The 16,915-nt window shown below is 43.0% G+C and overlaps 1 pseudogene; it reads left to right on the forward strand.

Annotated features, from left to right (window-relative positions):
- LOC103627952 (methylenetetrahydrofolate reductase 1-like) overlaps positions 1–16,915 on the forward strand; it is a 66,875-nt pseudogene that overhangs the window by 20,004 nt on the left and 29,956 nt on the right.

Here is a 16,915-nt window from a genome sequence, read left to right on the forward strand (position 1 = left end):
CCTTTGCTCCTTTGTTGAATCCAAAACTTGGTCTTTTTATTGGCTAAGTGTGAACCTTTTACACCTGTATATACTATACACTTGGGCAAACAAGTTAGTCCAAAGATTTGTGTTGGGCAATTCAACCACCAAAATTATATAGGAACTAGGTGTAAGCCTAATTCCCTTTCAATCTCCCCCTTTTTGGTGATTGATGCCAACACAAACCAAAGCAAATATAGAAGTGCATAATTGAACTAGTTTGCATAATGTAAGTGTAAAGGTTGCTTGGAATTGAGCCAATAAAACTACTTACAAGATATGCATGGAATGTTTCTTTCTTATTTAACATTTTGGACCACGTTTGCACCACTTGTTTTGTTTTTGCAAAACCTTTTGTAAATCCATTTCAAAGATCTTTTGCAAATAGTCAAAGGTAAATAAATAAGAGTTTGCAAAAGCATTTTCAAGATTTGAAATTTCCTCCCCCTGTTTCAAATGCTTTTCCTTTGACTAAACAAAACTCCCCTAAAAGAGATCCACCTCTTAGTGTTCAAGAGGGTTTTGATATACCATTTTTGAAATACTACTTTCTCCCCCTTTTGAACACAATAGGATACCAAATGATAAATACTTTTGGAAAGCACTAAGTTTTTGGTGGTGGTGCGGTCCTTTTGCTTTGGGCTCATTTCTCCCCCTTTTTGGCATGAATCGCCAAAAGCGGAATCATTAGAGCCCTCGAAGTAATTTATTCCCCTTTGGTCATAAGTAAATGAGTTAAGATTATACCAAAGACGAAATCCGGTCCTTTTGCTTTTGAGCTTTTACTCTCTCTCCCAAGGATGAAGTCCTTTTCTTTGATGCTCATTTCTCCCCCAAAGAATAGAGAGTTGCTCGGAGTGATGGCGAAGCATGAGTTACGGAGTGGAAGCCTTTGTCTTCGCCGAAGACTCCAATTCCCTTTCAATATACCTATGACTTGGTTTGAAATAGACTTGAAAACACATTAGTCATAGCATATAAAAGAGATATGATCAAAGGTATTCAAAAGAGCTATGTGTGCAAGCTAGCAAAAGAAATTTCTAGAATCAAGAATATTGAGCTCATGCCTAAGTTTGGTAAAAGTTTGTTCATCAAGAGGCTTGGTAAAGATATCGGCTAATTGGTCTTTAGTATTAATGTAAGAAATCTCGATATCCCCCTTTTGTTGGTGATCCCTAAGAAAATGATACCGAATGGCTATGTGCTTAGTGCGGCTATGCTCGACGGGATTGTCGGCCATTTTAATTGCACTCTCATTATCACATAGCAAAGGGACTTTGGTTAATTTGTAACCGTAGTCCCGCAGGGTTTGCCTCATCCAAAGCAATTGCGCGCAACAATGTCCTGCGGCAATGTACTCGGCTTCGGCGGTGGAAAGAGCGACCGAATTTTGCTTCTTTGAAGCCCAAGACACCAAGGATCTTCCCAAGAACTGGCAAGTCCCTGATGTGCTCTTCCTATTAATTTTGCACCCCGCCCAATCGGCATCCGAATAACCAATCAAATCAAATGTGGATCCCCGAGGGTACCAAAGCCCAAACTTAGGTGTATAAGCCAAATATCTCAAAATTCGTTTTACGGCCGTAAGGTGTGATTCCTTAGGGTCGGATTGGAATCTTGCACACATGCAAACGGAAAGCATAATGTCCGGTCGAGATGCACATAAATAAAGCAATGAACCAATCATCGACCGGTATACCTTTTGATCCACGGACTTACCTCCCGTGTCGAGGTCGAGATGCCCATTAGTTCCCATGGGTGTCTTGATGGGTTTGGCATCCTTCATCCCAAACTTGGTTAGAATGTCTTGAGTGTACTTCGTTTGGCAAATGAAGGTGCCCTCTTGGAGTTGCTTGACTTGGAATCCTAGAAAATACTTCAACTCCCCCATCATCGACATCTCGAATTTCTGTGTCATGATCCTACTAAACTCTTCACATGTAGACTCGTTAGTAGACCCAAATATAATATCATCAACATAAATTTGGCATACAAACAAGTCATTCTCAAGAGTTTTAGTAAAGAGTGTAGGATCGGCCTTGCCAACTTTGAAGCCATTAGCAATAAGGAAATCTCTTAGGCATTCATACCATGCTCTTGGGGCTTGCTTGAGCCCATAAAGCGCCTTAGAGAGCCTATAGACATGGTTAGGGTACTCACTGTCTTCAAAGCCGGGAGGTTGCTCAACATAGACCTCTTCCTTGATTGGTCCGTTGAGGAAGGCACTTTTCACGTCCATTTGATAGAGCTTAAAGCCATGGTAAGTAGCATAGGCCAATAATATGCGAATTGACTCAAGCCTAGCTACGGGTGCATAGGTTTCACCAAAATCCAAACCTTCGACTTGTGAATACCCTTTGGCCACGAGTCGAGCTTTGTTCCTTGTCACCACACCATGCTCATCTTGCTTGTTGCGGAAGACCCATTTGGTTCCTACAACATTTTGGTTAGGACGTGGAACTAAATGCCATACCTCATTCCTTGTGAAATTGTTGAGCTCCTCTTGCATTGCCACCACCCAATCCGAATCTTGAAGTGCTTCCTCTACCCTGTGTGGCTCAATAGAGGAGACAAAAGAGTAATGTTCACAAAAATGTGCAACACGAGATCTAGTGGTTACCCCCTTATGAATATCGCCAAGGATGGTGTCGACGGGGTGATCTCGTTGGATTGCTTGGTGGACTCTTGGGTGTGGCGGTCTTGGTTCTTCCTCATCCTCCTTTTCTTGATCATTTGCATCTCCCCCTTGATCATTGCCATTATCTTGAGGTGGCTCATCTTCTTGATTTTGCCCTTCATCAACTTGAGCCTCATCCTCATTTTGAGTTGGTGGAGATGCTTGCATGGAGGAGGACGGTTGATCTTGTGCATTTGGAGGCTCTTCGGATTCCTTAGGACACACATCCCCGATGGACATGTTCCTTAGCGCGATGCATGGAGCCTGTTCTTCACCTATCTCATCAAGATCAACTTGCTCTACTTGAGAGCCGTTAGTTTCATCAAACACAATGTCACATGAGACTTCAACTAGTCCAGTGGACTTGTTAAAGACCCTATATGCCCTTGTGTTTGAGTCATAACCAAGTAAAAAGCCTTCTACAGTTTTAGGAGCAAATTTAGATTTTCTACCTCTTTTAACAAGAATAAAGCATTTGCTACCAAAAACTCTAAAGTATGAAATGTTGGGCTTTTTACCGGTTAGGAGTTCATATGATGTCTTCTTGAGGATTCGGTGAAGATATAACCGGTTGATGGCGTAGCAGGCGGTGTTGACCGCTTCGGCCCAAAACCGGTCCGGTGTCTTGTACTCATTAAGCATGGTTCTTGCCATGTCCAAAAGAGTTCGATTCTTCCTCTCCACTACACCATTTTGTTGTGGCGTGTAGGGAGAAGAGAACTCATGCTTGATGCCCTCCTCCTCAAGGAAGCTTTCAATTTGAGAGTTCTTGAACTCCGTCCCGTTGTCGCTTCTTATTTTCTTGATCCTTAAGGCGAACTCATTTTGAGCCCGTCTCAAGAATCCTTTTAAGGTCTCTTGGGTTTGAGATTTTTCCTGTAAAAAGAATACCCAAGTGAAGCGAGAATAATCATCCACTATTACAAGACAATACTTACTCCCGCCGATGCTTATGTAAGCAATCGGGCCGAATAGATCCATGTGGAGTAGCTCAAGCGGCCTGTTGGTCGTCATGATGTTCTTGTGTGGATGATGGACTCCAACTTGCTTCCCCGCCTGGCATGCGCTACAAATCCTGTCTTTCTCAAAATGAACATTTGTTAATCCTAAAATGTGCTCTCCCTTTAGAAGCTTGTGAAGATTCTTCATTCCAACATGGGCTAGTCGGCGGTGCCAGAGCCAACCCATGTTAGTCTTAGCAATTAAGCATGTGTCGAGTTCAGCTCTATCAAAATCCACTAAGTATAGCTGACCCTCTAACACACCCTTAAATGCTATTGAATCATCACTTCTTCTAAAGACTGACACCTATATCAGTAAAAAGACAGTTGTAGCCCATTTGACATAATTGGGAAACTGAGAGCAAGTTGTAGTCTAAGGAATCAACAAGAAAAACATTGGAAATAGAATGGTCAGGAGATATAGCAATTTTACCAAGTCCTTTGACCAAACCTTGATTTCCATCCCCGAATGTGATAGCTCGTTGGGGATCTTGGTTTTTCTCATATGAGGAGAACATTCTTTTCTCCCCGGTCATGTGGTTTGTGCACCCGCTGTCGAGTATCCAACTTGAGCCCCCGGATGCATAAACCTACAAAACAAATTTAGTTCTTGACTTTAGGTACCCAAACTGTTTTGGGTCCTTTGGCATTAGAAACAAGAACTTTGGGTACCCAAACACAAGTCTTGGAACCCTTGTGTTTGCCCCCAACAAATTTGGCAACTACCTTGCCGGATTTGCTAGTAAGCACATAAGATGCATCAAAAGTTTTAAATGAAATGGCATGATCATTTGATGCATTAGGAGTTTTCTTTCTAGGCAACTTGGCACGGGTTGGTTGCCTAGAGCTAGATGTCTCACCCTTATACATAAAAGCATGGTTAGGGCCAGAGTGAGACTTCCTAGAGTGAATTTTCCTAATTTTGCTCTCGGGATAACCGGCAGGGTACAAAATGTAACCCTCGTTATCCTGAGGCATGGGAGCCTTGCCCTTAACAAAGTTAGACAAATTTTTAGGAGGGGCATTAAGTTTGACATTGTCTCCCCTTTGGAAGCCAATGCCATCCTTGATGCCAGGGCGTCTCCCATTATAGAGCATACTTCTAGCAAATTTAAATTTTTCATTTTCTAAGTTATGCTCGGCAATTTTAGCATCTAGTTTTGCTATATGATCATTTTGTTGTTTAATTAAAGCCATATGATCATGAATAGCATCAATATCAACATTTCTACATCTAGTACAAATAGATACATGCTCAACAATAGATGTAGATGGTTTGCAAGAATTAAGTTCAACAATCTTAGCATGAAGAATATCATTTTTATCTCTAAGATTGGCAATGGTAACTTTGCAAACATCAAAATCTTTAGCCTTAGCAATCAAACTTTCATTCTCTAATCTAAGGCTAGCAAGGGAAATGTTTAATTCTTCAATCCTAGCAAGCAAATCATCATTATTATCTCTAGGATTGGGAATTGAAACATTACAAACATGAGAATCAACCTTAGCATTTAAACTAGCATTTTCATTTCTAAGGTTGTCAATCATCTCACGGCAAGTGCTTAGCTCACTAGATAATTTTTCACATTTTTCTACCTCTAGAGCATAAGCCTTTTTAACCTTAACATGTTTCTTGTTTTCTTTAATTAGACAATCCTCTTGGGAGTCCAAAAGGTCATCCTTTTCATGAATAGCACTAACTAATTCATTTAATTTTTCTTTTTGAGCTATGTTGAGGTTGGCAAAAAGGGAACGCAAATTATCCTCCTCATCACTAGCATTATCATCACTAGAAGATTCATATTTAGTGGAGGAGTTGGATTTAACCTTCTTCTTTTTGCCGTCCTTTGCCATGAGGCACTTGTGGCCGACGTTGGGGAAGAGGAGTCCCTTGGTGACGGCGATGTTGGCGGCGTCCTCGTCGTCGGAGGAGTCGCTTGAGCTTTCGTCGGAATCCCATTCCCGACAAACATGGGCATCGCCGCCCTTCTTCTTGTAGTACCTTTTCTTCTCCTTTCTTCTCCCCTTCTTGTCGTCGCCTCGGTCACTGTCACTAGATATAGGACATTTAGCAATAAAATGACCGGGCTTACCACACTTGTAGCAAACCTTCTTGGAGCGGGACTTGTAGTCCTTCCCCCTCCTTTGCTTTAGGATTTGGCGGAAGCTCTTGATGACGAGCGCCATCTCCTCATTGTCAAGCTTGGAGGCGTCTATTGGTTGTCGACTTGGTGTAGACTCCTCCTTCTTTTCTTCCGTCGCCTTGAATGCAACGGGTTGAGCTTCGGATGTGTCGCCAAGCTCGTTGATTTTCCTCGAGCCTTCTATCATGCACTCAAAACTTACAAAATGCCCGATAACTTCCTCGGGGGTCATTTTAGTGTATCTAGGATTACCACGAATCAATTGAACTTGAGTGGGATTTAGAAAAATGAGAGATCTTAAAATAACATTTACCACTTCGTGGTCGTCCCACTTCTTGCTCCCGAGGTTGCGTACTTGGTTCACCAAAGTCTTGAGCCGGTTGTACATGTGTTGTGGCTCCTCCCCTTTTTGAAGCCGGAACCGACCGAGCTCCCCCTCGATCGTTTCCCGCTTGGTGATCTTGGTGAGCTCATCTCCCTCGTGCGCAGTTTTGAGCACATCCCAAACCTCCTTGGCGCTCTTCAATCCTTGCACTTTGTTATACTCTTCTTTGCTTAAAGAGGCGAGGAGTATCGTCGTTGCTTGAGAGTTGAAGTGCTCGATTTGGGCCACCTCATCCTCATCATAGTTCTCATCCCCTACCGACGGTACCTGTGCACCAAACTCAACAACATCCCATATACTTTTGTGGAGCGAGATTAGATGAAATCGCATTAAATCGCTCCACCTAGCGTAATCTTCACCATCAAAAGTTGGTGGTTTGCCTAATGGGACGGAAAGTAAAGGTGTATGTTTGGAAATGCGAGGGTAGCGTAGGGGGATCTTACTATACTTCTTGCGCTCTTGGCGCTTAGAAGTGACGGAGGGCGCATCGGAGTCGGAGGTAGAAGTTGATGAAGTGTCGGTCTCGTAGTAGACCACCTTCCTCATCCTCTTGTGCTTGTCGCCTTTCCGATGTGGCTTGTGGGAAGAAGATTTTTCCTTCTTCTCTTTGTGGTGAGAAGAAGATTTCTTCTCCTTCCCTTTGTTGGAGGAGCTCTTCTTCTTCTCCCTCCTTTTGGTGCGGGACTCTTCCGATGAAGTGCTCCCGTAGCTTGTAGTGGGCTTTTCGCCGGTCTCCATCTCCTTCTTGGCGTGATCTCCCGACATCACTTCGAGCGGTTAGGCTCTAATGAAGCACCGGGCTCTGATACCAATTGATAGTCGCCTAGAGGGGGGGTGAATAGGGCGAAACTGAAATTTACAAATATAAACACAACTACAAGCCGGGTTAGCGTTAGAAATATAAATGAGTCCGAGAGAGAGGGCGCAAAACAAATCCCAAGCGAATAAGCAAGAGAGACACGGAGATTTGTTTTACCGAGGTTCGGTTCTTGCAAACCTACTCCCCGTTGAGGAGGCCACAAAGGCCGGGTCTCTTTCAACCCTTCCCTCTCTCAAACGGTCCCTCGGACCGAGTGAGCTTCTCTTCTCTAATCAAAGCCGGGAACAAAACTTCCCCGCAAGGGCCACCACACAATTGGTGCCTCTTGCCTTGATTACAATGGAGTGTGATCTCAAGAACAAGTGAGAAAGAAAAGAAGCAATCCAAGCGCAAGAGCTCAAATGAACACGGCAAATCACTCTCACTAGTCACTAGGGCTTTGTGTGGAATTGGAGAGGATTTGATCTCTTTAGTGTGTCTAGAATTGAATGCTAGAGCTCTTGTAGTAGTTGAGAAGTGGAAAACTTGGATGCCATGAATGGTGGGGTGGTTGGGGTATTTATAGCCCCAACCACCAAACTTGACCGTTGGCTGGAGGCGTCTGCTCGATGGCGCACCGGACAGTCCGGTGCACACCGGACAGTCCGGTGCCCCTGCCACGTCATCACTGCCGTTGGATTCTAGCCGTTGGAGCTTCTGACTTGTGGGCCCTCCTGAGTGTCCGGTGCACACCGGACATGTACTGTTTGATGTCCGGTGCACCGGCATGGGCGTGCCTGACGTCTGCGCGCGCTGCGCGCGCAATAAATGCACCGCAGGGAGCCGTTGGCGCCGCAGAGAGACGTTGCTCCGCTGGCACACCGGACAGTCCGGTGCACACCGGACAGTCCGGTGAATTTTAGCGGAGCGGCTGCCGCGCGAACCCGAGGCTGGCGAGTTCCGGAGGCCGACTTCCCTTGGCGCACCGGACACTGTCCGGTGTACACCGGACAGTCCGGTGAATTATAGCCGAGTCGCCTTGGAATTTCCCGAAGGTGGCGAGTTGGAGTCTGAGTCCCCTGGTGCACCGGACAGGTACTGTTCACTGTCCGGTGGCACACCGGACAGTCCGGTGCGCCAGACCAGGGGTGCCTTCGGTTGCCCCTTTGCTCCTTTGTTGAATCCAAAACTTGGTCTTTTTATTGGCTAAGTGTGAACCTTTTACACCTGTATATACTATACACTTGGGCAAACAAGTTAGTCCAAAGATTTGTGTTGGGCAATTCAACCACCAAAATTATATAGGAACTAGGTGTAAGCCTAATTCCCTTCGAGGATGAACGGTACGTGGAGCAACCCCCTGGCTTCGAGGATGAACGGTACCCCGACCACGTGTGTAAGCTCTCTAAGGCGCTCTATGGACTTAAGCAAGCCCCAAGAGCATGGTATGAATGCCTTAGAGACTTTCTAATAGCTAATGCTTTCAAGGTTGGGAAAGCCGATCCAACTCTTTTTACAAAGACATGTGATGGTGATTTGTTTGTGTGCCAAATTTATGTCGATGACATAATATTTGGTTCTACTAACCAAAAGTCTTGTGAAGAGTTTAGCAGGGTGATGACGCAGAAATTCGAGATGTCGATGATGGGCGAGTTGAACTACTTTCTTGGGTTCCAAGTGAAGCAACTCAAGGACGGCACCTTCATCTCCCAAACGAAGTACACGCAAGATCTGCTAAAGCGGTTTGGGATGAAGGACGCCAAGCCCGCAAAGACGCCGATGGAAACCGACGGACACACCGACCTCAACAAAGGAGGTAAGTCCGTTGATCAAAAAGCATACCGGTCAATGATAGAGTCATTACTTTACTTATGTGCTAGTAGACCGGATATTATGCTTAGCGTATGCATGTGTGCTAGATTTCAATCCGACCCTAAGGAATGTCACTTAGTGGCGGTAAAGCGAATCCTTAGATATTTAGTTGCTACGCCTTGCCTCGGGCTCTGGTATCCAAAGGGGTCTACCTTTGACTTGGTTGGATACTCAGATTCCGACTATGCTGGATGTAAGGTCGATAGGAAGAGTACATCGGGGACGTGCCAATTCTTAGGAAGGTCCCTGGTGTCATGGAATTCTAAGAAACAAACTTCCGTTGCCCTATCCACCGCTGAGGCCGAGTATGTTGCCGCAGGACAGTGTTGCGCGCAACTACTTTGGATGAGGCAAACCCTCCGGGACTTTGGCTACAATCTGAGCAAAGTCCCACTCCTATGTGATAATGAGAGTGCTATCCGCATGGCGGAAAATCCTGTTGAACACAGCCGCACAAAGCACATAGACATCCGGCATCACTTTTTGAGAGACCACCAGCAAAAGGGAGATATCGAAGTGTTTCATGTTAGCACCGAGAACCAGCTAGCCGATATCTTTACCAAGCCTCTAGATGAGAAGACCTTTTGCAGGCTGCGGAGTGAGCTAAATGTCTTAGATTCGCGGAACTTGGATTGACTTATAGCATACATGTGTTTATGCCTTTGATCATGTTCCTTATGCATTTTGTTGCTTATTATGGTGCTCAAGTTGTACAAACACTCCCTGGACCTCACAAGTCCGTTGCAAAGTGTTGCACATGTTTAGGGGGGAGATGTGTTACAACTTGACCCTTTGAGACTAACCATATGCTTGAGTTTGCTTGATTTAGTCTCGAAGGAGAATTGAAAGGGAAAAGGTGGACTTGGACCATGAACGACTTCCACTGCACTCCGATGAGAGGGTAACTAATTCCAAGTTCATCTCATGAACTCTTATTGCCATTTGCTCTTAATTGAAGATTTTGGTGAGGCAATGGGGTTAAAAAGGCCAAGATTGATCCCGTTTTGGTGCTTGATGCCAAAGGGGAAGAAAATAAAGGCCAAAGTGATAAATGGATCAGCTACCACTTGAGAAATTTTGAAAATAGTAGAATAGAGTTTTTGTTTTGTCAAAAGCTTTTGTCTCTTATTGTCTCTATTGTCAAAAGTTGGTTTCTTGTGGGGAGAAGTGTTGATTATGGGAAATAGGGGGAGTTTTTGAAATCTTTGATCAATCTCTTTTGGAATGACTCTCTTTATGCCTCAACATGTGTGGTTGACATAGAAATAGAGATTTGAGTTTGATGTGCAAAAACAAACCAAGTGGTGGCAAAGGATGATCCATATATGCCAAAATTGAATCAAAATCAATTTGAGTTCTATTTGAAGTGATTTTGCACTTGCTCTAGTTGCTTTATGTTGTGTTGGCATAAATCACCAAAAAGGGGGAGATTGAAAGGGAAATGTGCCCTTGGGCCATTTCTAAGTATTTTGGTGATTGAGTGTCAACACAAGTGCTTAAATGTGATTCATGCCCATGGATGAACAAAGTGCAAATCTTCAACAAAGGTATGTTTCTAAGTCTTAGTACTTTGGTTTTGCGTACTAATATATTTATCTAAGTGTAAGAAACAGAAAGAAGAAGAAAAGAAAAGAAGTGGAGAGTGGCTGTGTGCAGCCAAAGGCTGTTTCGGGCTGGGGCACCGGACTGTCCGGTGTGCACCGGACAGTGTCCGGTGCGCCAGACCAGCGTGGAGCAAACCAGCCGCTCTCGGGTTTTTCTCCGGCGACTTCGGCTAAAATTCACCGGACTGTCCGGTGTGCACCGGACTATCCGGTGAGCCAACGGTCGGCCGGGCCAACGGTCGGCCGCGCGATCGGCGCGCGACACGTGGCCGAGCCAACGGTCGGAAAGGTACACCGGACTGTCCGGTGTGCACCGGACATGTCCGGTGCGCCAACTGTGCGCAGATCTGCATCAGAAAGCAACGGTCGGATGAGCTTTTTATGGAAACAAATCGGGCACCGGACAGTGTCCGGTGTGCACCGGACTGTCCGGTGCGCCCGACGACAGAAGGCAAGGATAGCCTTCCAGATGTGTTCTCAACGGCTCCTAGCTGCCTTGGGGCTATAAAAGGGACCCCTAGGCGCATGGAGGAGTACACCAAGCATTCCTACAACCTTTCTAAGCACCAAGACATTGATCTAGCGCATTCGATTCATTTGGATAGCATATAGAGCTCTTGTGGAGTTGTGTACTCTTTGAGTTGTGTTGCGAGCTCTTATTGCTGCTTGTGATCACCTATTCACCCCCCCTCTAGGTGCTCTCAATATGGCATGTCACAGAAGTAGATTTCCCACAAGCATTAAGCATATGTCGAAGCTGTAGGCATCACACTTCCTATTGTATGGGCTTGCCTTTAAGAACCTGCGTACACCAACATAAAAAGACCAAACAATTGCCCAAAAACACTTGTCCTGGTGCATAACAGGAATACAAGAGCAGTATGCATCACACTTCCTATTGTATGTGTGTAGACTGAAGACTGTGCGGTGCAGATCAGCATGTGTTAAAACACAATCTATGGATGCTTAGGTCTATAGTTATCAGAGAGATGTAAGCCACATTTTATTAGTGCTCTTAGACAAATTTTGAAAATTTCAAAACAGAACAGATCAAATTTAAGCAGGTGAGGACTGAGGAGTGAGGACTATATAAAACCTACAATATTTGGTAGGGTAGAAAATTTCATCACCCATCACTGGAATGCCTTCCATCAACCTGCAGGTGACACAATATAGTCTTAGAAGATGTAACAATGACTGGCATATGATCTGGGAAACATCAAGATTCACTTCTCGCTTCACTTCTCCTAGTTATAATGACGGTAGAAATTCATTGCTAGCTTGGTCATGAAGATATTTTTGCATGCATATCTGCAGTAATCAGTTCAACACCACATAATAAGGTTTCTGATTTCAACACTGCAGTAGTATGACACTTATGCTGACTGGAAACGATACACTTTTAATATTATTTATATAGAATGTGAAGTGCGCAACAGTGATAGTCTCCCGCCACTGACCTTTAAACTCACTAGCTCTCGGGAAAGAAAAAAAACAGTGAAAAACTTTTGCTCTGAACGAGGCACAAAAATTGTTCAGCCTAAATAAATAAAACCTTTCAAAAATAAACCTATTAACAAAGTAACCCACGAGGCACGTGAGCAATGTGCATGCTTCTCAGAAAAGATTCTGGTCACTATCTAGCCATCGTCGTCTACGTTAAGTGCTGCTCATTGGAAGAAGAGAGAAGAAAAGAACGGATTCCCACGGAGCTGATGCGATCGTTTATCCTGACTAGTCACACCGCTCCCGGCCGGGCCCCCGCTGCATCGTCGATCTGCAACGACAGGACACGACGTCGAGCCGTAAGCCATTATACCTACTCCACCCGTCACGTCCCAAAATAAATACAGGATATCTTTTTTACTTTTAAATATTTTATGTTTTATTCTGAATTATATATATGTATTTATTTTATCATTTGAAATACTACAATGACAATCGTTTTTATTTGTACAAGACAAAAAGTCAAACACTGATATCTAAAAGTAATAAAAAAATGGGGAGAGGGAGACGCCGATGGAGGGGGCAGTACAACTACGTACAACGTACTACAAGCGAGTGGGAGCAGCGCAAGTCCAGGACACGGACACGCGGGTTCCACTGCCGCAACTGCAACGGCGGCAGCAGCCGCAACCACCCAACCCAACCCGCGCCCGTCAAACTATCACGGACGGAAACACCGTTCCGGTCAACACGACAGAGAGATGATAGGAAAAAGAAAGAGAACAGGCAGAGCAGCACAGACACTGAAACAGGAAGCAGCGGTCGAGCAGCGCATTAGCAACCACGCGGCACGCCGCCACACGTCCACGCGCGAGTGCTGGAGTGTCCGTGGAGTGCGGAGAGGCGCTGAAACCCCATGGGGTTTTAATACTTTAGATAACTTTTCTGAAAATTTGGATTGATGAATAATTTAGTTGTCACCAAAATCTAAATATCATAAGTCTTATATAGACGGATAAAGAAAAAAGAGTTTATAGAGTCTATGATCTAGAAAGCAACATATTCCTTCTATTATAACAACACAGAGCAAAACATTTAGCTGACTGAACCAGATTCTGACGGTCAGAATCTAACTTTAAGTGCTAGTTTAGGAACCCATTTTTCTAGGAATTCATTTTTCTAAGAAAAAATTAGTTCAATTTCCCTTACACCCCGTTTGGATGGCTAGAAATGAAACCTTTTCCAAGAAATAAATTCCAAGAAATGAATTATTTAGAATTCAATCGACTAGAAAATGATTGAATTCCATTATTTTCGTTTGGTTATACAAGTAATGGAATTCCTAGAATTAAATTCTAGATGTTGTTTGGATACTTTGCATACGGGATTTTAATACAAACAAGTAAGAATATCTAGACAACAGGAACTATTAAAGCAACTGTCAGGAACTATTTTCGTTTGCTTTAATAATGAGCGTGAACAATTTACAATTGTCAGGAACTATTAAGTTCATATATATATAATAGTTCCACAAAGGTAAGTCACACATAATAGTTTCATAAAGGCATCAAGTTAGCACATAAAAGTTCCACAAAGACATCAAATTTTCACACGGCAATTTCACAAAGCCACCAAGTTCGCACACAACAGTTTCACGAAGCCATCAAATTCGCACACAACAGTTTCACAAAGCCATCAAATTCGCACACAACAAATTCACAAAGACATCTAAGTTCACACATAAGCTGCTCACTTCCTTAGCTGCATCATAAGCCACCTCTTCCTTCTTTCCATTGGGAGTGTCATCATCAACTCGAACTTACGTGCATTAGAGGTGAGGATGTCATAAAGCTCAAGTTTTGTGTCTTCATCAAGTCCCTCAACCTCTTGTAATGCGGCGAGAACTTCGGCGGAAGAGGGTAGCTTCGGACCGTCATCTTTCAATGCAGCAGTAAACAGAAACATAGAAAGGTTCAGAACAGACACACACAAAAATAGAAGCGTACATAGACATAGGCAAAAGGTTTAGAACAAACACAAACATATACACAGAAAACAGAAGCATACAACTATCAACTTTGACCATGTCTCGCTTGATAATCAGCAAACATTTCCCATGCATTGAATGTTTATATTATTTTATTCTGGTTCTGTTTTGTAGGTGTGTGTGGAAACTATGATGCACCTGACATGTACAAACATGCCAGTAGAGAAGATTGACCATGCCTTGGAAACCATCAAATTCAATGGGATTCATAATGTTTTGGCCCTCAGAGGGGATCCTCCACATGGGCAAGACAAGTTTGTGCAAGTTGAAGGCGGATTTGCTTGTGCTCTTGATTTGGTAAGATTGCACTAAAGGCAACATAATTGTTACATGGGCGTGATGGCTAATTTATTGCTGCTGCAACGGCTGTTATATATTGGAAACTAGATGACTAGATCAACTCATCTGAATCCTCAAAGAAACCACCTCACATTCAAACTGTCTTATGTCTTTTACTTGCAGGTGCAGCATATTAGATCCAAGTATGGTGATTATTTTGGCATTACTGTAGCTGGTTATCCAGGTCAGCTAACCATTACATATCTTTAAAGGGGATGGTTTCAAGTCCCTACCCTGTAAATTGGATGTTTTATCTGAAATACCTTTTTCAAATATCAGAGGCACACCCCGATGCGATACAAGGCGAGGGAGGTGCTACATTGGAAGCATATAGCAATGATCTTGCGTATTTGAAGAGAAAGGTTCTCTTTACTTTCTTGATTTTGTTTACTTTTCTCAATTCAAAATGATAGCAGAATTCATTTTTGTTGGTTCATGAACCAAACTATAGGTTGAAAACGAATGTATAATGTTGTAAATCATGGGCCTTTATATGTTTTGTCAAGCGTAATATTTTTGTTCGCTTCTCACTCTGTTATACATTTTCTATGTAGGTTGATGCTGGTGCTGACCTTATTGTCACACAACTTTTCTATGATACCGACATCTTTCTCAAGTTTGTGAATGACTGCCGCCAAATTGGTATTACTTGTCCCATTGTTCCTGGCATAATGCCAATAAATAACTACAAAGGTTTCATGCGCATGACTGGGTTCTGCAAAACTAAAGTAAGATCTGTTGCTGGTTGTTCCATCATTAGTAATTGTTTGCGGACCATCTATTATCAGTTTTGCATGGACTTATGCTGTTATGCATATATTAACTTTTCACTTGGTAGAATGTTTTATATCAATACCTGAATTTGAACGGAGATAGCTTTCCCACTTGTGCGTGTAGGTAATTGTATTGCTAACACCATACAATACTCCTCAAGATTAATGAAAATTTTCAAATTCACACCTCCATACTGTTAACTCACAATTGGTTCATTGTACGTTTAGGTAAATGTTCTACAAACACCACCTCTTCGTAATTTGAACTTTCATACCATTGTTGTTAATGGACGAATACTTTTGCATTTTTCAAATGTTTTGAGTTCTCACTAAAATAATCACTTTGAATGTCTAACAGATACCTTCTGAGATCACCGCTGCACTGGATCCTATTAAAGACAATGAGGAGGCTGTTAGAGCATATGGAATCCACCTTGGAACTGAGATGTGCAAGAAAATTATTGCTAGTGGCATTAAGACTTTGCACCTTTACACACTAAACGTGGACAAGTCTGCTCTAGGAATTTTGATGGTAATTTCCATGTCTGAATTTCATTTTTTATCCGGACCCCTTACAACTATTTTGTTCCCACCAGAATCTTGGATTAATTGAGGAGTCCAAGGTTTCAAGGTCATTACCTTGGAGACCAGCAACTAATGTTTTCCGTGTTAAAGAGGTTGTTCGACCTATATTCTGGTAGTATATTGAGGTTCTTTTATGTTAAGATGCTTGAGGTCTGACATGCTAACCCAGTCTAGTGAGTGTTAATGATTGTGCAGGGCCAGCAGACCAAAGAGCTATCTTAAAAGGACATTAGGTTGGGATCAGTACCCCCATGAAGGTGGGGTGATTCTCGAAACCCATCATATGGAGCACTTAGGGATAGTTTGGGAGTCCAAAACTCGGAGGGGGTTAGAGGGGCTAAAATCTCCTTCTTATTAAAAATTGAATAAGGAGGGGATTTTAGCACCTCCAATCCCCTCCGTTTTGTGGTTCTCAAACTAGCTCTTACTGATCACAAGGTAATTTCGGTATCTCTGTGTTCCGGTCACTTTTTTTTGTGTTTACTGCAACATCACTTATGCAGTATGCAATATTTTTGTATGATTCTCAGGGTGATACAAATAATACATCTTCCAGGAAAAAAAGGTCAAGTTAGAATGAACATTTAATATGACTCATAGATATTTATTCAGTAATGAAAATATTATCATGGACCCTAAAAGGGTGTTTCACTATATGATTTTTTTTCACACTATCACTGTACATTTGACCAACAAATATCTATTCAAAGTTACTCAAGTTGGCTTCTGTGGTGACTATTTGTCATATCATCTGTTCATTTTTAAACAGTTCACAAGACCACGTGGACGTGGTAAAAAGCTCCAAGAGGAATGGGCCGTTCCACTGAAATCTGTGGAGGGCATTAGTGAGGTAACTGTTAAACTGCGTGATACATTATTGGTCTTCATGGCATAGAAGTTGTCATTTTAAAGTCTTGCTAACCCTTCTTAATTCTGATATTCTCTATATCCCAGCGCTTTACAAACTTCTGTCAAGGGAAACTCACAAGCAGCCCATGGTCAGAACTGGATGGTCTTCAACCAGAGACAAAGATTATTGATGACCAGTTGGTGAAGATTAACCAGAAGGGTTTCCTTACCATTAACAGCGAACCTGCTGTAAATGGAGAGAAATCGGACTCGCCTACTGTTGGTAAGTTTGTTTTATAATAGGTGGCCCTGGGTGTTGAAATATAAGTGCACTGCTCACTTTCCCTATCAGCTTAAACTTCTAGGTTACTCA

Source organism: Zea mays, chromosome 5, assembly GCF_902167145.1.
Source record: "Zea mays cultivar B73 chromosome 5, Zm-B73-REFERENCE-NAM-5.0, whole genome shotgun sequence".
NCBI classification, from domain to species: domain Eukaryota; kingdom Viridiplantae; phylum Streptophyta; class Magnoliopsida; order Poales; family Poaceae; genus Zea; species Zea mays.